Consider the following 26171-nt stretch of genomic DNA (forward strand, 5'->3'; position numbering starts at 1 on the left):
ATACCTTCCAAGGCTCAGGGTCTAATGGGGAAGAGGTGGTGGAAAGAATGTAAGAGCCAAAGGAAGGGTAGGACTCCATACAACATGCTCCCTCCAGATATAAAATAGCCTGGATATCCATGACCTCACAGTGCCTGACACTACCTACACAAAACCATCATAAGAAAAGGAAAAGATCATGACATCAAAATAAAAGAGAAGCTGGGCGTGGTGGTGGACGCCTTTAATCCCAGCACTCGGGAGGCAGAGGTAGGAGGATCGCCATGAGTTCGAGGCCACCCTGAGACTACACAGGAAATTCCAGGTCAGCCCGGGCTAGAGTGAAACCCTATCTTGAAAAATAAACAAACAAAAAATAAATTAAATTTAAAAAAGGAGAGACTGAATGAGATGGGGAAGGGATATGATGGAGAATGGAATTTCAAAAGGGCAAGTGTGTGGGGGGGGGAGGGAGGATATTACCATGGGATATTTTTTATAATCATGGAAGATGTTAATAAAAATTTGAAAAAAAAAAAAGTGGGCTAGAGCTGGATGTGGTAGCAAACACCTTTAATCCCAGCACTTGGGAGGCAGAGGTAGGAGGACTGCCTTGAGCTCAAGGCTACTCTGAGACTACATAGTGAATTCCAAGTCAGCCTAGGCTAGAGTGAGACCCTACATCAAAAAAAAAAAAAAAAAAGTGGGCTGAAACTATGGCTTAGCAGTTAAGATGCTTGCCTGAAACCTAAGGACCCATGTTCAACTCTCCAGGTCTCACATAAACCAGACGCATAAGTGAGGCAAGTGCAAGGTTGCACGTGCGCACAAGGTGGCACAAGAGTCTAGAGTTTGATTGCAGTGGCTGGAGGCCCTAGCATGCCAATTCTCTCTCTCTTGCATAATAAAAAGGCCAGTCTGTTGGGTTTACCTCAAAAAAAATTTTTTTAATAATATTCTAAAATTTTTAAAAAGTAAAACTGTTAGGGCTGGAGAGATGACTCACTGGTTAAGGTGCTTGCCTGCAAAGCCTAAGGATGCAGGTTCAATTCCCCAGTACCCATGTAAAGCCAGATGAACAAGGTGGCAAGTTTGTTCACAGTGATTGGAGGCCCTGGGGCTCCCATTCTCTCTATATATGTATCTGCCTCTTTCTCTCTTAAATAAATTAATTAATTAGATTTTAAAAAAAAATGAAACTGTTGGGCTGGAGAGATGGCTTAGCGGTTAAGCACTTGCCTGTGAAGCCTAAGGACCCCGGTTTGAGGTTCAACTCCCCAGGACCCATGTTAGCCAGATGCATAAGAGGGCGCACGCATCTGGAGTTCGTCTGCAGTGGCTGGAGGCCCTGGCGTGCCCATTCTCTGTCTCTCTACCTGCCTCTTTCTGTGTCTGTCACTCTCAAATAAATAAATAAAAATGAACAAAAATATTTTTTAAAAAATGAAACTGTTAAAAAGATATAACTTCCCTGGGTGAGTGTGGGAAAAGTCCCAATAGACATCCCAGTTAAACTGACCCAAAATTCACATTCCTATTCAGTATTTACTTTTAAAAAGAACAGACAGGGGGCTGGAGAAGATGGCTTAGTGGTTAAGGTGTTTGCCTGCAAAGCCAAAGGATCCCAGCTCAATTCCCCAGGACCCACGTAAGCCAGACGCACAAGGAGATACATGCATCTGGAGTTTGTTTGCAGTAGCTGGAGGCCCTGGCATGTCCATTCTTTCTTTTTCTCACTCTCTCTTTCTCTCAAACAAATAAATAAAAATAAAATACATTTTTAAAAAAAGGACAGACAGGCTACACAAGGTGGTATTATTGGCATCCATAGATGTGGTGGTGGTTTGAGTCAGGTGTTCCTCATAAATGTATGTGTGCTGAATGCTTGGTCCTCAGCTGATGGCAATTTAAGGACTAAAGCCTCCTGGAGGCAGTGTATTATTGGGAGTAGGCTTATGGGTGTTATAACCAGCTTCCTCTTGTGTTTGGCACACTCTCCTGCTGCTGTTGTCCACCTGATGCTGGCCAGAAGGTGATGTCCACCCTCTGTTCATGATGTTTCCCCCTGCCATCATGGAGCATCCCCTTAAGGCTATAAGCCAAAATAAACCCTTTCCTTCCACAAAATGCTTTTGGTTGGGTGCTTTGTGCCAGCAACATGAAGGTGATTGCAATAATAGGCAAAACCTTGCTAAGTGGAAGAGATTTTTTACTTAACTTGTGCAAGTTCTAAGGTCAGACTACTTAGTACTAGGTTTTCAGTATTCTTTTTTAAAAAAATATTTTTATTTTTATTTTATTTATTTGACAGAGAAAGAGGGAGAGAGAGAATGGGCGCACCAGGACCGCCAGCCACTGCAAACGAACTCCAGATGCATGGGCCCCCTTGTGCATCTGGCTTACATGGGTCCTGGGGGATCAAACCTGAGCCCTTTGGCTTTGCAGGCAAACATCTTAACCGCTAAGCTGTCCCTCCAGCCTGGTTTTCACTATTCTTTGTATCCTCAATCCCCTTTTACTGAAGTGGGTCACAAATGTCCAAATAGCCAGACCTCCGACTAAAACTCCTACTAGAACTATTAAAGTTTACCATGTCCCTAAGCCTCCACTGTCAATCACCTGGAGACATAAACCAGGAACAGATTTATATAAGCCCCTCAGCACCCATTTTCCAGTCTAACAGGCAGGACTACTAGTAGTCAACTAGTCTTATCTCAGAGTTTTGTGAGCACAGACACATTTCTGCCCTGAGGGCGTGGGAGGGTGTTCTCCAGTAATGGTAGTAACACTGATCCAAAGTGGTCATGACTCAGCTGTAGCAAACCATCAACACAAACAAGACACAGGAGGGTTTTCTGGGGGGGGGGGGAGAGGGTCCTGCTTTATTCTCCAGCATCTCTAGATACACTCTAAAGCCTTTCCAAAGTACACATGCATATAAATTAACACAATTATCAAATGGCAACCCGTATGGATTTATTTACATGCAGAGAGAGAGTGAGAGAGAATGTGCACACCAGGGCCTCTAGCCACGGGGGATGGCTTCCAGATGCATGTGCCACTTTATGCACCTGGCTTTACATGGATACTGGGGAAATTGAACTCAAGTAACCAGGCTTTTCAGGTAAGCACCTTAACCACCACTGACCCATCTTTCCAGTCCCCTGCATGGGAATTTTTTTTTTCTTTTTGGTTTTTCAAGGTAGGGTCTCTCTTTAGCCCATGCTGACCTGAAATTCACTATGTAGTCTCAAGGTGACCTCAAACTCACAGCGATTCTCCTACCTCTGCCTCCTGCGTGCTGGGATTAAAGATGTGCACAACCACGCCTAGCTCTAGCCTATATGGAAATTTTTTAGGAGATATATGCTCAAGTAAAAGTAAAGCATGTTTAAATGGTCAATTCAATCAATCATGAAATCCTGCAAAAATAATAGCAGCATTAAATATATAATATGTATATAATGCAGGGTTAGAGAGATGGCTCAGTAGTTAAGGTACTTGCCTACAAAGCCTAATGGCCAGGGTTCAATTCCTCAATACATATGTAAGTATGGAAGAGAGAATTATACTGCTCTTATATTTTTGTTGTTGCTGTTGTTTGTACTGGCCTTGTTTTGGAGGTTATATCTGTTTCTAGCTCAGGCTAACTTGGAATTCACTATGTAGTCTCAGGGCGGCCTTGAATTCAGAGCAATCCTCCTACCTCTGCCTCCAAAATGCTGGGATTAAAGGTGTGCGCCACTACAACCGGCCTTTTTTTGTTTTTTACTTTTAAAAACATCACAATAGGGCTTGGGAGAGGGGTTAGCTGTTAAGGCACTTGCCTGCAAAGCCAAAGGATCCAGGTTCGAATCCCTAGGACCAACATAAGACACAGGTACAAGGTTGTGCATGTGTTTGGAATCTGTTTGCAGTGTCTACATGTGCTGGCATGCCCAGTAAAACAAAAAGACCACAATAAAACAAAAAAAATTCAAGAAAGAAAAAAAACTGGCTTAAAAAATATTCATGTCATGGCTAGGCGTGGTGGCACATGCCTTTAATCCCAGCACACACAAGGCAGAGGTAGGAGGGTCACTTTGAGTTCAAGGTCAACCTGAGACTACATAGTAAATTCCAGGTTAGCCTGGGCTAGAGCAAAACCCTACCTTGAAAAAAATAACAAAAACATTACACACACACACACACACACGCACATATAAATAAATAAGTAAATAAAATTCAGGGCTGGCAAGATGGCTCAAAAGCCAAAGGCACCTGCCTGCAAAGCCTGACAACCCAGGTTCAATTCCACACATAAAAGCAGATGCAGGGAGGGAGGACTTCCGGTTAAGATGGCGGCGTAGGTACCACGCCAAAGCAGCCTAGGGGGGGAAAAAGACCAAAAAAACTCAGCAAAATACACGCTTTTACTAAAAAGTGAGGTGTATAGGAAATTGAGGCGGCAGCGGAGAAGTAGAAGAGTTATAGAGCAGCCAGAGCCCGCACAGGCGGGAAAAGCGGCTCCAGCGGCTCAGGCAGCTCGGCCAAACGCCGCAGCCGCGGCGCAGCAGAAAACCGCCAGACCAGCTCGAGCTGCAGGAAAAGCCAGGTGCGGGATTTTCCCCTCACACCGCGCTCTCCGCAACTCGGGAAACGTGAGGGGAGAGCAGCAGCGAGCAGCTGAGGAGCAGACCGCGAGGTAGAAGCACACGTGGAACAGCGAGAGAACCAGAGCAGCCGCGGCTCCCTCCCCTCCCCCACCGCCTGAACCCAGCTCCAGCGAACACAGCAGCGGCCCGGGACCCGGCCACGCCAACTTGGGCTGACAGCGGGACCCAAGCAGGAGCAGAGTTCGGCAGCAACTTCAGTGGCTCCAGCACCGGTACCAGCGGCCCCAGCAGCAGCGGACCCAGGAGCGGCAGCGGCGGCAGATCCCGCAGCAGCGGCTTCGGGGGGAGCAGCGGTGGTGGTCACGGCAGCGGCAGCTTCAGCAGCGGTGGTGGCTCCGGTGGTGGCAGCTATGGGAGCAGCAGAGGCAGCAGCAGCGGCTCGGTTTGCCCCGTAGGAAAAGCAAGTGCCCAGCTCCAGAAATCAGAACAGCAGCCCGACGACTCAGGCAGCAACTTGACTGAGACCAAAATCACCCAAGGTAACTGGGATTGCACCAGGGAAGGGTCTCACTTGGTCACAAGCTGACTTGGATCCCTCAACAGACCAGAAATCTAAACCTCTTTGTTGATAGAAGATCTGGTCATTATAATAACTACTCTTGCATACATACTCGGGGCTGTTTTTGACTGAATGTGTACAATGTTTAGTTAAATTTTAGAATCTACCTGTATTTTATTCCACTCAGCCTGCTTGAATACTCCTATAGCAGGGAATCTCAACCGCTAAGAACATGTTTATAGATACTCTGAGAGTCGTAAGAGGCACACCTAATACCTTAAGGTCCTACCCTGAAAATATATTACATCAAATCAATTGATACAGCTAAGAATACACAGCTAGCTAGAAAATCCAAGCATTAACTTAATCCAAGATGCAAAAATATATACATTATAACACAAGAAACACTAAAAAGCAAGATGATATAAATCCACCTAAAAGTATTAATGCATCAGAAATGTCCTCCAGAGAGAAAGAGTTAGAGGAAATGCCTGAGAAAGAGTTCAAAAGAATAATTATAAATATGTTCAAAGAGGTCAAAGAACACATGAAAACAATCAAGGAAGAAATCAAAGAGGAAATCAAAGAGGAAATCAAAGGAATCAAAGAAGAGGCAGGGCACCAATTTCATGAAATAAAGAAGGCAATACAAGACATAAATAGGGAAATAGAAATAATAAAGAAAAACCAGTCAGAATTACTAGCAATGAAGAACACAGTTAATGAAATAAAAAACTCTGTAGAAAATCTCACCAGCAGGATGGATGAGGGAGAGGACAGAATATCTAAGCTAGAAGACAAGGTGGCAGACCTAATGCAGTCCAACAAAGAGAAAGACAAACTTATAGAAAAGTATGAGTGGGAATTTCAAGATATTCGGGACACTATGAAAAGATCCAATATAAGAATTCAGGGCATAGTAGAAGGAGAAGAACTCCACTCCAGAGGCATAGTAGGCATCTTCAACAAAATCATAGAGGAAAATTTCCCCCAAATTGGGAAAGAGGTGCCAATACAGATACAGGAAGACTTTAGAACCCCAGCCAGACAAAACCCAGAAAGAACCTCCCCTCGCCATATTATAATCAAACGTCCAAACACACAAACCAAAGAAAAATTATTGAAAGCAGTTAGAGAGAAAAATCAAGTTACCTACAAAAGCAAGCCCATCAGGATTACAGCAGATTATTCAACACAAACTTTTAAAGCCAGAAGGGCTTGGAGTGATATATTCCAAGTTCTGAAAGATAACAACTGTCAACCAAGGTTACTTTATCCTGCAAAGTTATCCATTCAAACAGATGGAGAAATAAAGACATTCCATGACAAAAGCAGGTTAAAGGAGTATTTGAAGACAAAACCAGCTCTACAGAAAATACTTGATAGAATCCTCCATGCTGAACAAAAGGAAAAGCACACATATAAGGAACCTAGAAAAAACAAGCTATACTCAAATACCAGTTAACAGAAGAGAGCACAGGTAGAACCAATAACACACACACACACACACAAAAATGGCAAACATAAATACACACCTTTCAATAATATCTCTTAATATCAACGGTCTCAATGCTCCAACGAAAAGACATAGATTTGCAGACTGGGTTAAAAAGCAGGATCCTACAATTTGTTGTCTCCAAGAAACTCACTGTTCTACAAAGGATAGACATTATCTTAGGGTGAAAGGTTGGAAGACGGTGTTTCAAGCAAATGGGCCTAGAAAACAAGCAGGGGTTGCTATCCTAATATCAGACAGGGTAGACTTTAGTCCGACGTTAGTCAAGAAAGATAAGGAAGGTCACTTTATATTGATTAAGGGCACACTCCAACAGGAGGACATTACAATCCTAAACATATATGTACCTAACATGGGGGCTCCCAAATTCATCAAACAAACACTATTAGAACTAAGGTCACAGATAACACCAAACACAGTGGTAGTGGGTGACTTTAACACCCCACTCTCATCAATTGACAGACCATCCCAGGAAAAAATAAACAGAGAGGCATCTAGACTAAATGAGGTCATAGAAGGAATGGACCTAACAGATATATACAGGACATTTCATCCAAAGGCTGCAGAATATACATTCTTTTCAGCAGCACATGGAACATTCTCTAAAACAGACCATATATTAGGACACAAAGCAAATCTTAACAAATTCAGGAAAATTGAAATAATTCCTTGCATTCTATCTGACCACAATGGAATTAAACTAAAAATCAGTAGCAAGAAAGGCTATAGAACATACACAAAATCATGGAAACTAGACAATACACTACTAAATGATGAGTGGGTCAATGAAGAAATCAAAAAGGAAATCAAAAAATTTATAGAGTCAAATGATAATGAGAACACAACATACCAAAATCTCTGGGACGCAATGAAGGCAATTCTAAGAGATAAATTTATAGCCTTAAGTGCCTATATTAAGAAATTAGAAAGGTCGCAAGTAAACGACCTAATGCTTCGCCTTAAAGCCTTGGAAAAAGAAGAACAAGGCAAACCAAAAATTAGTAGACGGGAAGAAATAATAAAGATTAGGGCAGAAATTAATGAAATAGAAACAAAAAGAACAATCCAAAGAATTAATGAAACAAAGAGTTGGTTCTTTGAAAGGATAAACAAGATTGATAAACCCTTAGCAAATCTGACCAAAAGAAAGAGAGAAGAGACACAAATTAATATCAGAGATGAACAAGGCAACATCACAACAGATTCCAGAGAAATTCAAAAAATCATAGGGACATACTACAAAAGCATATACTCCACAAAGTATGAAAATCTGAAAGAAATGGATGATTTCCTTGATCTATATGACCTACCTAAATTAAATCAAAATGAGATTAATCACTTAAATAGACCTATAACAAACATGGAGATCCGAACAGTTATCAATAATCTCCCAACTAAAAAAAGCCCAGGCCCAGATGGATTCACTGCGGAATTTTACCAGACTTTTAAGGAAGAGCTAACACCATTGCTTCTTAAGCTTTTCCAGGAAATAGAAAAAGAAGGAATTCTACCAAACTCCTTCTATGAGGCCAGCATCACCCTGATACCAAAACCAGGCAAAGATAGAACAAAAAAAGAAAATTACAGACCAACCTCCCTCATGAACATAGATGCAAAAATTCTCAACAAAATATTGGCAAACAGAATACAAGAGTATATCAAAAAGATCATTCACCCTGACCAAGTAGGCTTTATCCCAGAGATGCAGGGATGGTTCAACATACGCAAATCTATAAATGTAATACATTACATAAACGGGTTGAAGGACAAAAACCACATGATCATCTCATTAGATGCAGAGAAAGCATTTGACAAAATCCAACATCCCTTCATGATAAATGTCCTACAGAGACTGGGAATAGAAGGAACATATCTCAATATAATAAAGGCTATTTATGACAAGCCTACAGCCAACATATTACTAAATGGGGAAAAACTGGAAGCTTTTCCACTAAAATCAGGAACAAGACAAGGGTGTCCACTGTCCTGAATTTTATTTAATATAGTAATGGAAGTCTTAGCCATAGCAATAAGGCAAGAGACACACATAAAAGGGATACAAATTGGAAAGGAAGAAATCAAGTTATCATTATTTGCAGATGACATGATTCTATACATAAAGGACCCTAGAGACTCTACTAGCAAGCTGTTAGAGCTGATCAAAACCTACAGCAATGTAGCAGGATACAAAATAAATACACAGAAATCAGTAGCCTTCATATATGCTAACAACAAACACACAGAGGATGAAATCAGAGAATCACTCCCATTCAAAATTGCATCAAAAAAAATAAAATACCTTGGAATAAACCTAACCAAGGAAGCAAAGAATCTATACAATGAGAACTTTAAAACACTCAAGCGAGAAATTGCAGAAGACACTAGAAAGTGGAGAAACATCCCTTGTTCCTGGATTGGAAGAATCAATATTGTGAAAATGGCAATCTTACCTAAAGCAATCTACACATTTAATGCAATCCCTATCAAAATTCCAAAGGCTTTCTTCATGGAAATAGAAAAAAGAATCCAAAAATTCATTTGGAATCACAAAAAACCTCGAATATCTAAAATAATACTGAGCAACAAAAAAGAGGCTGGTGGTATCACCATACCTGATTTTAACCTATACTACAGAGCCATAGTAACAAAAACAGCATGGTACTGGCACAAAAACAGACATGTAGATCAGTGGAACAGAATAGAGGACCCAGATGTAAGCCCAAGTAGCTATAGCCACCTGATATTCGATAAAAATGCCAAAAATACTCATTGGAGAAGAGACAGCCTCTTCAGCAAATGGTGTTTTGAAAACTGGATAAATATCTGCAGAAGGATGAAAATAGATTCTTCTCTCTCGCCATGCACAAGAATTAAGTCCAAATGGATTAAAGACCTTAACATCAGACCGGAAACTTTGAAACTGCTAGAGGAAAAAGTAGGGGAAACCCTTCAACATATTGGTCTTGGCAAAGACTTTCTGAATACAACCCCAATTGCTCAGGCAATAAAACCACAGATTAACCACTGGGACCTAATGAAATTACAAAGATTTTGCACCACAAAGGACACTGTGAAAAAAGCAAAGAGGCAATCTACAGAATGGGAAAAAATCTTCGCCAGCTATATATCTGATAGAGGATTAATATCTAGGATATACAAAGAACTCAAAAAGTTAAATAATAAGGAATCAAACAAGCCAATCAAAAAATGGGCTATGGAGCTAAATAGAGAGTTCTCAAAGGAAGAAATACGAATGGCATATAAGCATCTAAAAAAATGTTCTCCGTCACTAGTCATCAGGGAAATGCAGATTAAAACCACATTGAGATTCCATCTCACTCCTGTCAGATTGGCCACCATCATGAAAACAAATGATCATAAATGTTGGCGGGGATGTGGAAAAAAAGGAACCCTTCTTCACTGCTGGTGGGAATGCAATCTGGTCCAGCCATTGTGGAAAACAGTGTGCAGGTTCCTAAAACAGCTAGAGATTGATTTACCATATGACCCAGCTATAGCGCTCCTAGGCATATATCCAAAGGACTCATCTCATTTCCTTAGAAGTACATGCTCAACCATGTTTATTGCTGCTCAATTTATAATAGCTGGGAAATGGAACCAGCCTAGATGTCCCTCAACAGATGAGTGGATAATGAAGATGTGGTACATTTATACAATGGAGTTCTACTCAGCGGTAAAGAAAAATGAAGTTATGAAATTTGCAGAAAAATGGATGGACCTGGAAAGTATTATACTAAGTGAGGTAACCCAGGCCCAGAAAGCCAAGCGCCACATGTTCTCTCTCATATGTGGATCCTAGCTACAGATGACTGGGCTTCTGCGTGAGAATGAAAATACTTAGTACCAGAGGCCAGTAAGTTGAAAAAGAGACATAAAGGGTGGAGAAAGGAAGGGAGGAGGATACTTAATAGGTTGATATTGTATATATGTAATTACAATGATTGTAATGGGGAGGTAATATGATGGAGAATGGAATTTCAAACGGGAAAGTGTGGGAGTGGGGAGGGAGGGAATTACCATGGGATATATTTTATAATCATGGAAAATGTTAATAAAAATTAAAAAAAAAAAAAAAAAAAAAAAAAAGCAGATGCACAAAATGGCACGTGTGCACACACACTCTAATAAATAAAATAAAAAGACTACTCAGCATGATGGCACAACCTTGCAGTCCAACTACTTGAGAGGCTGAGGCTAGAAGATCACTTAAGTCCAGAAGTTTAGTTTGGGGCCTGCTTGAGCAACCTAATGAGATTCCTCTCTTTCATGGATGTGGTGGCACATGCCTTTACTCCTGGACTCAGGAGACAGAGATGGGAGGCCAGCCTGAAACTACATAGTGAATTCCAGGTCAGATCCTCATCATTATTGTGCATCTGCAAAGAAAAAAAATTCCTTGTATCTCACCAGTGTCCTCCCTGAAGCCAAAGAACCATTTTCAACCAGCTACTACTACTGACTTCTCAAAGCCATGCTTCCCCCCTGCGTGGTCCCTTGCCATCATCAGTCCTGCCAATCTGCCCAATACTGTGTCTACATGGCACCTAGAGCCACTTAGAAGCAACCAAATAAAAGCCTACTTTAGGTTATTTTCAGAAATGTCATTTTTGCAGGGCATAATGGCACACTCCTTTAATCCCACCACTTGGGAAGCAGATAGGAGGACTGCTGAGTTTGAGGCCAGTCTGGGACTAGAGTGAGTTCCAGGTCAGTCTGGGCTAGAGAGAGACCTTACTTTGAAAAAAAATAAACAAAAATGTCATTAAAAATTATTTACTTGAGAGAGAGGAAGAAGAAGAGAGAGAGAGAATGGGCATGCCAGGGCCGCCAGTCACTGCAAATGAACTACAGATGCATGTGCCACCTTGTGCAACTGGCTTACTTGGGTCCTGGGGAATCAAACTAAGGTCCTTTGGCTTTGTAGGCAAGCACCTTAACCGCTAAACCATCTCCTCAGCCCAAAAATGTCCTTTCTAAGGACAAAGAGCATGCAGGAATGGTGGTACACATCTGTCACTTCACCACTTGGGAAGTGAAGACAGGAGGATCAAAAGTGCAAGGTTATCCTCAGCTACATAAGAGCTCAAGATCAAAGTACCACCAAAACAATACTGTTAAGAAATTCATTTTTACAGAGACAATATGAATGGTAGCTTGTTTTAACAAGCCATTCCCTTTCTTTTCTAATAAAATTGTTTTTAAAAAGCCAGGCGTGGTGGCTCACACCTTTAATCCCAGCACTTGGGAGGCAGAGGTAGAAGAATTGCCATGAGTTCGAAGCCAAATATTCACAATTGAGGACAGAGTTTAGAAATGTTAGAGAAATATTTTTTTTTCAAATTTTTAATGTTTATTGGTGCTTTTTTGTTTGTTTTTTCTGTTTTTCAAGGTAGGGTCTCACTCTGGCTCAGGCTGACCTGGAATTAACTATGTAGTCTCAGGGTGGCCTTGAACTAACAGCGCTCCTCCTACTTCTGGGATTAGTTTAGAGTGCTGGGATTAAAGGCGTGCACCACCATGCCCAGCTATTGTTATTCACAAGATGTTTTGTTTTCATTTGAGGGGGTGGGCAGATACAGAGAATGGGTATGCCAGGGCCTTCAGCCACTGTAAATGAGCTCCAGATACATGTGCCACCTTGTACATCTGGCTTACATGCGTTCTTGGGAATCGAACCTGGGTACTTTGGCTTTGCAGACAAACACCTTAACCGCTAAGCCATTTCTCCAGCCTGGGAAATAATTTTTTAGAAAAAACAGTACACAGAGGTAACAAGCAACTTTTCCCTCAGTTTCTGCTTGTACAAGTGGAAAAAACACCTAAATATACAGAGAAAATTTCTTAAACTACCAGGGAAATCCCATCTTAATCAAATAACCCTTTCTGGAGGTCAACAGGGATGCTGAAGAGACAGTTTTTCTCTTACACAGCAGCAATATTGTGGTGTAAAATGATCTATCAAGAGGCAAAACAGCTAACACAATGTGATAATAAATAATTCAGCAAAAAGCTCAAGCTCATAAGCAGAGCAGAAAGCCATCACAAATGCCCTCCATACATTCCTCATGTAAATTATGCTTACAGGAAGCAGCCTTCTAAACCCTGAACTCAAACGCACCTGAGATCTTCATACACGCACCATCAATGTGAAAACCAAATGTATTTTGTAAACAGATGGTTTTGATGTTCGTCTCACTTTTAGGAAGAGGGATACTCTAATAACTTTTTATTTAACAGAGAAACAGAATGAGTGACTATAGGCACACCAGGGCTACCAGCCACTGCAAACAAACTCCAGATGCATGTGCCACTTTGTGCACCTGGTTTTATGTGGGTACTGAGGAATCAAACCCAGGCATGCTGGGCTTCTTGTAAGTTTTAATACAATCACGAACCCTACACACACGCAAGGAACCTTTACTTTTTTAAGTTCTCTTATATTCAACCCTTATTTCTGTTAAAATTAGAATGCCATTTATTTGCTGAAAGTGAACATATATGACAATATCTTTAAAAATCTAATCACCCTCCCTTTCTTCTCCCTCCTCCCTTCCTTTAGAAGTGTATGTTGCCCTGGCTTGAACTCATGATCCTGCCTCATATGCCTGAACAGTTGCATGCACCACTGTACCTGGCTTAAATTGTTATTTGCTACTCAAAAGCCAGATTTTGTGCCAGCTGTTTTTAACAGATGCTAACATTTACTGACCACTCATTGTGGTCTGGGATATTATGTCTTCCACTTTTGTAAAACTGTCCATGAGGTAACTTTTTTAAAAAATTACTTATTTATCTGAGAGAGAGATGGGGATAGAAAGAGGGGGGATGGGTACACCAGGTCCACCAGCCACTGCAGACCAACCCCAGACGCATGTACTACCACCCCGTGCATCTGGCTTGTGTGGGCACTGGGAATCAGAACATGAGTCCTTTGGCTTTGCCAACACCCCAACTACTAAACCATCTCTCCAGCCCCAAAGGTAACTGTTTTTATTAGCCTTTTTTTGTAGATGAGAAAAAGTTAGAGCTTAACACCTTTCCTGGTTTCACATTTGGAATTACATTTAAGCCATCTCACTGTAGATGTTTTAGTAAGCAGTAACATACTACGCTGCCACTTCCGTCCATTCAAAGCCTCACAAATATCACAAGGCCAGCCGCTTTGGAAAAACTAAGTAGGTACAGATATTGTGAAGATATTAAAGAAGATTAAACTGTTACACTATTTCCCAAGCATAGATCAGGCTTATCAATTATTCCACAAGAATATGAAATTTAAAACTTAAGTTTCTAAAGAGCTGGGCATGGTGGCAAACACCTTTAAGTCCAGCACTTGGAAGGCAGAGGTAGGTGGATTGCCATGAGTTCAAGGCCACCCTGACACTACATAGTGAATCACAGGTCAGCCTGAGCTAGAGTGAAACCCTACCTCGAAAAACCAAAAAATAAAAATTAAAAATTAAAAAATAGTTTTAGTTTATGGGGATGGAGAGATGGCTTAGTGGTTAAGGCACTTGCCTGCAAAGCCACAGAATCCAGATTCAATTCCCCAGGACCCATGTAAGCCAGATGTCCAAGGTGGCATATGCATCTGGAGTTTGTTTGCAGTGGATACTGGTCATGGAATGCCCATTCATGACCATTTTATCCCTCCCTCCCTCTCTCTCTACCTCTTTCTCAAATGATAAATTTTAAAAAATTAGTTCGGTTCTTTGTGAGACAGAATCTTATGTAGCTCAGGCAGGCTGGCTTCTATTTCCCTAAGTAGCTGATGATTACCTTGAACTTCTGACCTTCCTGCCTCTACCTCCTGAGTGCCTAGTTTTGCACCACCATGACAAGTTTTATGGGTTGCTGGGGAGAGAATCCAGGGCCTCACCCATACTAGCAGGCACTCTATCAGCTAAGCTATATCCCCAACCCAAGTGAGGGATTTTTACCTATAAGTTTTCTCGGGCTGTTCAATAAGGTGTATTGGAATGTACATGGCTGCAACACGAAGTATTAAGTCAAATACTGCAAGCACAGTAGCTTTCTAGAGTCTAGACCTAAGCTAGCTGCTCCAAGGAGAAAAAGCAGCACATTCTTGATACAATCATGTACCCCATGTTTTAATAATATGCACATGAGCCAGGCAGGCCTGGCAGCTCACATCTATAATCCTAGCATTCAGTAGGCTGAGGTATGAAGATTGCTGTTAGTTCAAGGCCAATGTAGGCTAGAGTTTGTTCCAGGTCATCTTGGGCTGCAGCAAGACCTTGCCCCAAACAGGTACACACCAATACAAATATTATTTCTATTCCTTTATAACCTAATCTTTTATGTGCCTACGCTAAAACCAGTAATTTTACTGCGTTTTAAAGGTTCCCTAGATACTTTGTAGAATACATGTTTCTCTGGGGTATAACTGACTTCTTTACTATTAACTGCCTATATTTTGTGCATGGATGATACTCTTAGTTACTCAGTCAGTCATCATTTTCATTCCCAAAGTCTTCCACGTTGAAAAATGTAAGCACTGTAAAATACAAAACTACTGTCCACATTGTGTTTCCAAATTGTGGTAACTCTAGTAATGTGTCAAAAGAATAAACATGGGCTGGAGAGATGGCTTAGCAGTTAAGTGCTTGCCTGTGAAGCCTAAGGACCGCAGTTTGAGGCTCAATTCCCCAGGAACCACGTTAACCAGATGCACAAGGGGGCGCACACATCTGGAGTTTGTTTGCAGTGGCTGGAGGCCCTGGAGTGCCCATTCTCTCTCTCTCTCTCTCTCTCTCTCTCTGCCTGTTACTCTCAAATAAACAAACAAACAAACAAACATGGGGTGGGGGCTGGAAATATTACCCAGTGGTTTAACGCACTTGCTTGTAAAGCCTAACAGCCAGGGTTTGATTCCCTAGTACCCACGTAAAGCCAGATGCACAAAGTAGTGCATGATCTGAAGTTCATTTGCAGGTACAAGAGGCCCTGGTATGCCAATTCATTCTCTTCCTCTCCTTCCAAATGAAAAATAAATAAATAAATAAGAAAGAAAGAAAGAAAGACAGACAGACAGACCTTTTTGCTAAACCACAACCCTGTAGCCTCAGCTATTTGGGAAACTGAGGAAGGAGGATTGCTTATCTCAAGAGCTGAAGCCATGCCTGGCAACACAGCAAGACCTTGTCTCAACAGTGAACAGAAAAAAAGAACCATTGTCTAAGATGAACTAGATAAAATGCCATTCTTATAAGATCAATATTGGCCTTACTGGTAATATTGAACCTCAGTCCCTCAGTCAGTCTTCGAAGGTCAAGTATAGTGTGTAAGAAGCTCAATCTGTCCATGGTAGCTCAGAGACCACCAGCTAAGAGTAATAACGTGCCAACATAGTTGATCACTAGAAAAAGAATGAGCAGAAAGCCAACTTTCCAGGGCCAGTGATTTCTGAAGTAATGTTTCCAAGGAGCAAGAGCAGTTCACACTGTGTGTCAACAAGGGCTCCTTTTCCACTGGGAAAGGTGTGAACATCAAAGTGATGTTGGTAAGGTAATGGAAGACATGCACACTGGCTGCTCCTTCAGCCCGTGCTGACAGAAAACGGCAACAGAACTTCCTCCCTGTTCATGATCTACTAAGTGGAGATGGGAACGACGGATTTACTCAGGAAGGGAGAATTCCTCATATTTTCAGTTATTTTAGTATCCTAAAATTGTTCTGAAGAGAGAATGAGAAAATCCTAAAGAGAGTATCTGACAAAAGAAAACAGTTTTTTCTGGTTGTGTTGCTAGTTTTTTCTTCCAAAGGACAAAACAGTAATTCAGAAAATGAAAAATTCATAGTCAGCATTATTCTTGTGCCTGAAGTTTTGTGTGGTTGAAGCTGAACCCTCCTCTTCTGACCCCAGATTCCCTTTTGTGAGTAGGCCTTTGCAAAGTTACAGGTTACAGGACAGGAGCTCCCAAGATGCACAGAGCATTAGCTCATGCTTGAGAGGTTGCTTAGGGAATGCTGGGTCCTACACCAGAAGCCCCACCACAGCCCAACACACATTGTCAACTTATTTAAAACAGGTTTGTTGTTGTTGTTTTTGGTAATTCGGCTGAACACTGCTCAAGCATGAACTTCGTAGATAACAGCCTTATGTCACAATGTCACACATGAAAAGTATGCATGTTCTTGCTGTATGTCAGCATGCATGGCTTCAGTTATACTGTATAGCTTCCAGAATGTTATCTTCTAAGCACAGACGGTTGGTTGGTTGACACCAGCAGATGTTACATGCGCTCAGGGTGACTTGGTGAGTGAAATGTGATGATTATTAATAATGTGCTGGCCTGCCATTGACTGCAAATGAGCAGCACTTGTTGTCATTTACAAGACAAGCAAGTGCTGGTATTTGACTGTGAGCGGTTGTTCCACATCCTGGGCACCAGCGCCTTTTGTGCTGTGTCCAACTAGCAGTCCACTCCTTCAAGTTCACTGTCAGCAGAAAGGTGAAAGGACCCAAACATTGCTTTCTATTTTCTTGTCAATTAATTTTTATGATAAAAGTAAATATAGCCCCTAAATTATTTTTAAGCCCCAGCATGGCTTCTGCTACATCTCTAAAGAAAACAGATCCCCACCCCTGAAAACAAAAAAGAAAAATTATGGGGGTTGGAGAAATGGCTCAGCAGTTAAGGCATTTGCATGCAAAGCCTAACAAGCAGGGTTCAATTCCCCAGTACCCACATAAAGCCAGATACACAAGGTGGTACATGCTTTTGGAGTTTATTTGCAGCAGCTAGAAGCTGGGAACACCTATTTTCATTCTCTCTCTACAGCAAATAAATAAAAATAAAAAATACTTTTAGGCTGGAGAGATAGCTTAGCGGTTAAGCACTTTGCCTATGAAGCCTGAGGACCCCGGTTCGAGACTCAATTCCCCAGGACCCAAGTTAGCCAGATGCACAAGAGGGCGCACGCATCTGGAGTTCATTTACAGTGGCTGGAGGCCTTGGCACACCCATTCTCTATCTGCCTCTTTCTCTCTGTTACTCTCAAATAAATAAATAAAAATAAACAAAAAAATTTTAAAAAATACTTTTTAAAAAAGAAAAATTATGGATGAAGGAAGATCGGTCAGAGAAAAGCAGACAGATTACCACTTTTATGCTTAGGCAAACAGTAAGGTAGTTGGCTTAATTTGTAGAGAAATTGCACAAGTTTTCAAAGGCTTTAATTTCAAAAGGCATTATATGCAAAACATGCTGCAAAAGTCAGTGCTTATCAAGGATTGTGTCCTAAAGACAAAAGAACTGAAAAACATTTTCTTCTCAACAAGAATTTGTTTGTTTGTTTGTTTGTTGTTTTTCAAGGTAGGGTCTCATTCTACTCCAGGCTGACCTGGAATTCACTATGTGTCTCATTCTAGTCCAGGCTGACCTGGAACTCACTATGTAGTCTCAGGGTGGCCTTGAACTCATGGTGACCCTACCTCTGCCTCCCAAGTGCTGGGATTAAAGGCATGCACCACCATGCCCAGCTTCAACAAGAACTTTTTAAAGTTATAACTCAGATGGGGTTTACTGTAAAATCTAGTCATGTTGTAGCACATTTAATAGGCAATGTATAGAGAAGATAACAGAAATAATATGCTTTGAAGAAAGGTAGGCTATTTCTAAAATCAGTCTGTCTCATCAGGTTATAGCCAGGTATATTAAGAAACTGGAAAATCTGGGCTGGAGAGATGGCTTAGCGGTTAAGCGCTCGCCTGTGAAGCCTAAGGACCCCGGTTCCCCAGGTCCCACGTTAGCCAGATGCACAAGGGGGCGCACGCGTCTGGAGTTCGTTTGCAGAGGCTGGAAGCCCTGGCACGCCCATTCTCTCTCTCTCCCCCTCCATCTGTCTTTCTCTCTATTTCTGTCGCTCTCAAATAAATAAATAAATAATGAACAAAAAAAAATTAAAAAAAAAAAAAAAGAAACTGGAAAATCTATTGAAAATGTTTGGAGAGTAGAGCCACTAATTTTAAACTCCACACTCTGGCAATGGACGACAGCACTAATACTAAAAGTATGGCTCCAACTGCCATTTATTTTTAAAATATTTTACTTTTGGGCTGGAGAGATGGCTTAGTGGTTAAGCGCTTGCCTGTGAAGCCTACGGACCCTGGTTCGAGGCTCCATTCCTCAGGACCCACGTTAGCCAGATGCACATGGGGGCGCAAGCGTCTGGAGTTCGTTTTCAGTGGCTAGAGGCCCTGGTGCATCCATTCTCTCTCTCTCTCTGCTTCTTTCTCTCTCTGTTGCTGTCCAATAAATAAAAATTTTAAAAAATATATTTTACTTTTGGGAGGGTAGAGAAAGAGAATGTGCACATCAGGGCCTCCAGCTGCTGCAACGAACTCCAGACACATGCACCACACCACACCACCTTGTGCATCCAGCTTACCTGGGTCCTTTGGCTTTGAAGGCAAGTGCCTTAATTGCTAAGCCATCTCTCACGCTCTCCGTCTACCACTTTTATTAGAGGTACCAATGGTGTGTATAATGTCACTGAAGATATGGCTTCTCTGGTGTCATTAAAAGACACTAATAAGTCAAGAGATTTATACAAAGCAATATACATTAAAGAGATTTTGTCTTTTGTTAGCCTACCTGGTATAATGACTGATGGTGCTCCAGCCATGGAAGGTAAATGTTAGGTCAGGACAAAATAGTCACCAAGGACAACAGAGACACAAGGAAGTGGGTCATGCACATTCCTCAAGGAACCACCCAGCCATTATCCCCTCCATGCCTAACAACACCCCAGGTCTAGGTTTCCTGCCCCTTATCTCCCACCTGGTCACTTCTGGTCTCACACCCTATGGCTAATGTAAAGAACAAACGAGTTCCTTCCCTTCCTCACCTTCCCCCAACTGAAGAGCTTTGCATAGAGCACTATCGGTAATCTCAAAGTTGACTGCTCTGCTCTTGAGAGTCAGTCCTGGCAATTCATGTTTTCCTGAATAAAAGCTTCCATTTTCGCCACAGAGTGGTCTCCATGGTCTTGGTCACTCCTGAACCTTACAGTAAAAATGAAGAGCTTAGGGCTAGAGAGATTCCAGTTTCTTAATATACCTGGCTATAACCTGACGAGACAGACTGATTTTAGCTTAGGGCTAGAGAGATTGCTTAGCAGTTAAGCGCTTGCCTGGGAAGCCTAGGGACCCTGATTCTACGCTCGATTCCCCAGGAACCATGTTAGCCAAACTCACAAGGGGATATCCACATCTGGAGTTGTTTTGCAGTAGCTGGAGGCCCTGGCACGCCCATTCTTTATCTCTGCCTCTTTCTCTCTCTCTCTGTCACTCTCAAATAAATAAATAAAAATAAATATTTAAGCCAGGCGTGGTGGCGCACGCCTTTAATCCCAGCACTCAGGAGGCAGAGGTAGGAGGATCACCGTGAGTTCGAGGCCTCCCTGAGACTCCATAGTGAATTCCAGGTCAGCCTGGGCTAGAGTGAAACCTTACCTCAAAAAAACAAAAAAAAAAAAAAAAAATTTATATATATATATATTTAAAAATAAATGAAAAGCTTAGAGGACAGAGATTTAGCTCACTGGAAAAGCACTTGCCTAGCAATGGCAAGGTTCTTGGTTCAGTCCTCAGCAGCAGACAAAAGGACCTGTAAAATTAACAGAAGATGGACTGGGGTAAGAGTTCAGGTGGTAAAGTGCTTGCTTTATAAGCATGGGAACCTGAGTATGATCCCTAAATCCCATGTAAAGATGTTATAGTGGGTACATGCCTGAATTCCAGTGCTGGAGAAGGGGGATCAAAAGGTTTGCTGGCCAGCCAGTCTAACCTAATTAGTAAGCTTAAGGCTCAAGAGACCCTATATCAAAAAGTGGTGGATGGCACACCTGAGGGACACCCAAAGGTATTCTCTATCCTACACACGTGCATGCACGCACGCACACACTCACGTGCACACACTCTTGCATTCGTATACATATGAATATGCATATACACATGCACAATATACTTGCAAAAAACTGATGTAATTTCCACCTCAAACTCATGGTTAATGAAGTATTACGGCATAGTTCATAAAGAAAATGTATGCAGTGTTGACAACAGATTATGTGATGCTAATTACCAAGACTGAACTTTAGAGAAGGGGAAGATAGCTCGCTAGGAAAGTGACCATCTTGCAAAGCATGAGGACCTACATATGATCCCCAGCACCCATGCAAAACTCCCAGGCACAGTGGTGCACCCTGGAGTCCAAGCACTGGGGCGGCGGAGATGGGAGGATCCACGGAGCTCACTGGCCAGCCGGTGTAGCCAAATTGGTGAGCTTCAGGCCAATGAGAGACCCTGTTTCAAAAAGACGTAGATGGTGTTCCTGAGGATGTCACCCCAAGTTGTCCTTTACCTTCAAACACATTCAAACACAAAACAAGTTATCAATACAGTGTTTCAAGTCACAGCACTGTTCCAAACCTAACGGAAATGACTGCAGGCTCATATTAAGGTAAACAATTTTATTTCCACACTTTGGCTAAACACATCCTATGTACTGGTTAAAGTAAGTAGCCTTGGGCTGGAGAGAGGGCTGAGGAGTTAAGGTACTTGCCTGCAAAGCCTACCAACCCAAGCTTGATTCCCCAGTACCCACATAAGCCAGATGCACAGTGGCCATCTGGAATTCACTTGCAGTGGCTAGAGGCCCTGGCATGTTCATTCTCTCTCTCTCTCTCTCTCTCTCAGCTAAGTAAACAAAATATTATTTTAAAGCAGCAGCAGCAAAGGAGAGAGCTGGCTGAGTGCTAGTATGCTGTAGCAGACAGCTTCAGGTCACTGATCTGAACTCCAGATCCAGGGGAAGTTCCATAATGGCAGAAGAAGCTGGCCCTGCTTTTACAGGTTCACGCAGAGAGAGAGAAGCCACAAGCCAAATCCCACAGCACACTGCAGGAACTCCAGGTACTTTGTGTATCTTTACACTGGAATTTCAAATTCACCACCTTAGGGTCCCAGTGACACCTCCAGAAAGGTGGCTGCAGATCTAAATTACCAACTGTAATAAAACACTGAATATATTGCAGGCCATCTATTCAAGCTACCACATTCCAACCCTGGGCCCCCAATAGATTCATAACCATCTCACATAGTAAACTGTATTCAGTCTAATTTCAAAGGTTCCCACAGTCTTTACCAACTTTGTATAATCCAACAGCCCCAAGTATCCTCTGAGACTTAAGGTTGTCTTTTTGCTGTGAATCCTGTAAAATCAAAAAAATCAAGGCACACAGTAAACATTTTCACCTGGGATAAGGCATAAGAGGGGGAGACTGGAACAATGCAAACTCAACCACCATAAAGCAAACACCAAACTTGGGCAGTTTAAGCCCAATGTAACCAGTGACTGACAAGTCTGGATTTTCTAGTTCAGCCCGGCCAGCTGGGCTTGCCTCCTCACTGTGCGCTGAGGGGCACCACTGAGTGGCCCCGCTCCTCTTCAAGCTCCTTGCCGTTAGCCTTCCCCGCCCTGGAACTGCAAGCTGAAATAAACCCTTCCTCCTTTAAACCTATTTCTGCCAGGGATTTTAGCCCAGCCATGAGAAGATAACCACTAACACACTTTACTTTTAGATTTGATACAAGAATTTGAATGCAGATTTCATTTGTTCAAACGTTATTTATAAGATTTAATAGGCTATATCTTCACAGAGGCAAAAAAAAAAAAAGAGCTATATTGTATTTATTTATATGCTACCTCTCCTGACTCTGGATTAAGAATTTTTCCTTGGCACAGCCAGGTGTAGTGGCACACACCTTTAATTCCAGCACTCAGGAGGCAGAGGTAGGAGGGTGGCTATGAGTTCAAGGCCACCCTGAGACTACCAGTGAATTACAGGTCACCCTAAGTTAGAGTGAGACTTTGCCTCAAGAATTTGCCCAGCTGGGTGTGGTGGCGCACGGCTTTAATCCCAGCACTCGGGAGGCAGAGGTAGGAGGATCGCCTTGAGTTCGAGGCCAACCTGAGACTCCTTAGTGAATTCCAGGTCAGCCTGGGCTAGAGTGAGACCCTACCTCAGGAAAAAAAAAAAAAAAAGAATTTGCCCACAGGACTAGAGAAATGGCTTAGCAGTTAAAGTGCTTGCCTGTGCAACCTAAGGACCCTGGCTCAATTCCCCAGAACCCACGTAAGCCAGATGCATATAATGATGTGTGTGTAATAAATATATAAATAAAATATAAAAAAATTTCCTCTTCAAAAAAAGAATTTGTTCATGGAAGCTGGGCACTGTGGTATACACCTTTAATCCCAGCACTCAGGAGGCAGAGGCAGGAAGGCTGCATTGAGTTTTCTGTTATGTAAGAAATGGGATGACCCCTGCCCCATCGCCTCTGTGCAGTGTACCATGACCTTCCCGTACCTGTTTCTAAATGCCTTTATGTTTCTTGCCTAACTTTGTATTTCAACTTCATTTGTGCTTTTACAATGAACAACTTTTGGTTTTCTCCAAGAAAAGCTGATATTCCCAGCAGTTCGGGCTGCATCCTGAGATCCCAAACTCTGGGATGCAGGACCCAGTGCACCAGCTTTCTTCTTTTCGTTTTATTTTACCCAATAAAACTTTGCCTCACATTCCATGAACCAATGGTTTTACTTGGGCAACACCAAGCCCTGTAACAAGCCAGCTGCACAAGGTGGCACATGCGTCTGGAGTTCATTTGCAGTGACTAGAGGCCCTCGTGCATCCCTTTCTCTCTCTGTCTAATAAACTAAAGAAGTAAGAAATATTTAAAGAGAGAATGAATGGGCGTGCTAGGACCTCTAGCCACTGCAAACAAATTCCAGATGCATGCACCATCTTGTACATCTGGCTTATGTGGGTAGTAGGAAATTGAACCTGGGTCCTTAGGCTTCACAGGCAAGCACCTTAACTGCTAAGCCAGTTCTCTAGTCCCCATCTTAATGTAACAAGCTTTTACTCTTCTGTATCTCCCACCACACTCACTTAAAAGTCACTATCCCAGCTGAGAATTTAGTACCAGGAAGTAAAAACAAATTGATCTATATAGCAATGTACTGTTTCAGAGTTCATGAATTTTAAAAAATATTTTTATTTATTTGTATAAGACAGAGAACATGGGCATGCTAGGCCTCAAATAAATTCCAAACAAATGCACCACTTTGAGCATCTGGCTTTACATGAGTGCTAAGGAACTGAACCTGGACCAGCAGTCTTTGAAAGCACGCACACTTAACCATTAAGCCATCTTCCCAGCTCTCATTTACTATTTTTAAAATTTTTTGCTGGGCATGGTGGCACATGCCTTTAATCCCAGCACTTGGGAGGCAGAGGTAGGAGGATTGCCAAGAGTTTGAGGCCACTCTGAGAATACAAAGTGAATTCCAGATCAGCCAGAGCTAGAGTGAGACCCTACCTCAAAATAAATAAATAAATAAAATAAAATAAACTTTTTTAAAAAATTTTTTATTTATTTATTTGAGAGTGACAGACACTGAGAGAAAGACAGATAGAGGGAGAGAGAGAATGGGCGCGCCAGGGCTTCCAGCCCCTGCAAACGAACTCCAGACACATGCGCCCCCTTGTGCATCTGGCTAACGTGGGACCTGGGGAACTGAGCCTCGAACCGGGGTCCTTAGGCTTCACAGGCAAGCACTTAACTGCTAAGCCATCTCTCCAGCCCAAAATAAACTTTTAAAAGTTATTTTATTTACATATATATTTGCTGCAAAAAAGAGTCAGAGGGAAAAAAGAAAGAATGGGCACACCAGAGCCTTCAAGACACTGCAAATGAACTCTAGATGCATGAGCCACTTTGTGCTTTACATGAGAAACTGGGTAATCGAACTCAGTTGTTAGGCTTTGCAGGCAATCACCTTAACCACTAAGCCATCTCTCCATACCTCACTGACATCTTTCTTTTCAAGGTAGGGTCTTGCTCTAGCCTAGACTGACCTAGAATTCACTAAGATATTCCAGGATGGCCTCAAACTCACAGCAATCCTCCTACCTCTGCCTCCCAAGTGCTGGGATTAAAAGCCTGTACCACCGTGGCCAGTCTCACTGACTTTTAAAACAAAATATTTTATTTATTTATTTGAGAGACAGAGAGAGAGAGAAAGAGAGAGAGAGAGAGGGAGGGAGGGAGAGAGAGAATGGGACACCAAGGTCTATATCCACTGCAAATGAACTCCAGATGCATGCACTACTATGTGCATCTGGCTTACATGGTTACTGGGGAAGTGAACCTGGGTCCTTAGACTTCACAGGCAAGCACCTTAACTGCTAAGCCTTTTCTCCAGCCCCTCACTAACTTTTGACATGACTGATACTGATAGATATTCTAGTTATCTAGACCTTAGCTACAGTGGAATAGAGGACCCCATTCAAACTGAAAGCACAAACCTTGAAGGCAGGAAGAATTCAGAGCAGGCAGTTAACAGTGATGGAAGAGTGTTTAATACAGGTAGGCTTTAAACCAGAGAAATACGGGGGCTTTAAGCACAGGAGTCAAGTATACAAGATACCATTATTCCCCAAGCACAGCAGGATGTACAAGTCAGGAAAGGAATTCTTGCCTACTTTGCAGAATAACTGTATCCTTGTATTTGCTGCTTGTACAACCTGCCACCTAGAATGTCCTTGTTTCATTATTAGACCCAGCTTGCTAAAGAGTCCTTTCCCCCTTACTCTATAGGACTCTCTCATTCCAATTAGCATTTGCAGGCTTGCCCTGGGTTCTACTCCTACACTTCATGGTCCCACCTTCTAATTCATGGTACAAAGTACACTGAGCACCTAGCATGTTTCCTTTTGGACTTCTTGGAGCCGCACCCTTCCTGAGGGCTTTCCTTGGCAGACACTGCTCCTTACTCGCTGCCAGATGTCCAAGGCTCTTCATTCTGCAAGTATATCCTTGGAATGACTCCATGTTACTCTGTCTCCTGGCAGCTGCCATCATGCCCACCCATGTAATAAGAGTAAATGCACTGTCCAGTACAGCAAATCCCCATGCTGACATGGGAAGCACTCTGTCATCAAAACCAACTGAGATTTTTGCAGCAAAAAACAAGCATATTCATGAAAGATAGGCTAAATAATAACTATAAATAGCAATGGTATCAGTTCAAGCCATGTTTTGCTGCCAAATGAATTTAAAAAAATTTCCAGAGCCTTTCATCTCTGGAAATAAGATAGAGGGAGTCTGTACCTATATAAGTTTTTATTTCAGAAAGTGAGGGTTGGAACACAGCTTTAATCCCAGCACTCACAGGCAAACATAGAAGGATTGTCGTGAGTTCGAGGCCAGCCTGAGACTACACAGTGAATTCCAGGTCAGCCTGGGCTAGATAAAACTCTACCTCAAAAAAACCACAAAAACAAAGGACTTGGAATAAAGCCAACATATTGTTATGAGAAACATCATGAATGACACATTAAAAAACGAGGGGCATAGGTCAATAGTTGTACATGCACAAGGTCCTAGGTTTACTCCCCAGCAGAGACA

At 42.2% G+C, this 26171-nt stretch overlaps 1 protein-coding gene across 2 annotated transcripts in view; it reads right to left on the bottom strand.

The window, feature by feature from the left end:
* Heatr5a (HEAT repeat containing 5A) overlaps positions 1-26171 on the bottom strand; it is a 170199-nt gene that overhangs the window by 140678 nt on the left and 3350 nt on the right. The gene's annotated exons all lie outside the window — the stretch shown is intronic.

Source organism: Jaculus jaculus, chromosome 7 (genome assembly GCF_020740685.1).
Source record: "Jaculus jaculus isolate mJacJac1 chromosome 7, mJacJac1.mat.Y.cur, whole genome shotgun sequence".
Classification (NCBI taxonomy): Eukaryota; Metazoa; Chordata; class Mammalia; order Rodentia; family Dipodidae; genus Jaculus; species Jaculus jaculus.